Source organism: Brassica oleracea, chromosome C1 (genome assembly GCF_000695525.1).
Source record: "Brassica oleracea var. oleracea cultivar TO1000 chromosome C1, BOL, whole genome shotgun sequence".
NCBI lineage: Eukaryota > Viridiplantae > Streptophyta > Magnoliopsida > Brassicales > Brassicaceae > Brassica > Brassica oleracea.
In genome coordinates this window covers 24,688,182-24,689,832 of record NC_027748.1, presented here as the reverse complement: position 1 = coordinate 24,689,832, position 1,651 = coordinate 24,688,182, and positions in this window count along the sequence as shown.

Below are 1,651 nucleotides of genomic sequence, written 5' to 3'. Positions count from 1 at the left end.
TAGGAAGTTGAATAAATCTCATATGAGTTAGGATGTTGAAGCTATCCCACTTTCAAATCAGGTGATCCCAGTTTTTCGGTTTGGGAATATGACAACTTCTTCGTCATTATTATCAAACCAGGAGGTACCGCGATGTACGAAGCTTGATTTGGATACATAAAGTAGTGTAGAATCACCAGGAAGTTGAATAAATCTCATAGGAGTTAGGATGAAGAAGCTATCTCACTTTTAAATCAGGTGATCCCAGTTTTGCTGTTTGGGAATATGACAACTTCTTCGTCATTCTTATTAAACCAGGATGAATCGCGATATAAGAAGCTTGATTTGGATACATAAAGTAGTGGAGAATCACTAGGAAGTTGAATAAATCTCATATGAGTTAGGATGAATAAGCTATCCCACTTTGAAATCAGGTGATCCCAGTTTTTCTGTTTGGGAATATGACAACCTCTTCGTCATTATTATCAAAACAGGATGAACCGCTAAGGCATCAGACCGTTGCAAGGGAAGAGGAGGCACGTGTGACAGGCTGGGGAAGAGCTGGATAAAGCAAAAGGAGCTTTATGCAAAAGGAAGAAGCTCATTGGATGGTTTGAATTAAAGCAAACATTATCTCTTGTAATAGTGCCTCTTTATGAAACCTTCATCCTAGTGTTGCCTCCTCATATATATTGTAAACTATGATCAGATTAATAATTTAAGAAGTTTGGGATTATCTCTCTAGACTCTCTCTCTTGTTCGTGATGATTCTTAAATACTCTTTAACATGATTACTACCTAATCCATCTACAAATCTCCCATTAATCTTCTCTAATCTTCTCTAATCTTCCTTTAATCTCTGAATACCTACTCTATTCTCTAAAATCATATAAAGTAATGGAGAATCACCAGGAAGTTTAATAAATCTCATAGGAGTTAGGATGAAGAAGCTATCCCACTTTCAAATCAAGTGATCCCAGTTTTTCTATTTGGGAATATGAAAACTTCTTCGTCATTCTTATCAAACCAGGATGAACCGCGACTTAAGAAGCTTGATTTGGAAACATAAAGTAGTGGAGAATCACCAGGAAGTTGAATAAATCTTATAGGAGTTAGGATGAAGAAGCAATCCCACTTTCAAATCAGGTGATTCCAGTTTTCCTGTTTGGGAATATCACAACTTCTTCGTCATTCGAATCAAACCAGCATGAACCGGGATGTAAGAAGCTTGATATGGATATAAAAAGTACTGGAGAATCACCAGGATGTTGAATAAATCTCATAGGAGTTAGGATGAAGAAGCTATCCCACTTTGAAATAAGGTGATCCCAGTTTTACTGTTTGGGAATATGACAACCTCTTCGTTATTCTTATCAAACCAGGATGAACCGCTATATAAGAAGCTTGATTTGGATACATAAAGAGGTGGAGAATCACCAGGAAGTTGAATAATCTCATAAGAGTTAGGATTAAGAAGCTATCCCACTTTGAAATAAGGTGATCCCAGTTTTACTGTTTGGGAATATGACAACTTATTCGTCATTCTTATCAAATCAGGATGAACCGCTATGTAAGAAGCTTGATATGGATACATAAAGTAGTGGAGAATTACCAGGAAGTTGAATAATCTCATAAGAGTTAGGATTAAGAAGCTATCCCACTTTCAAATCAG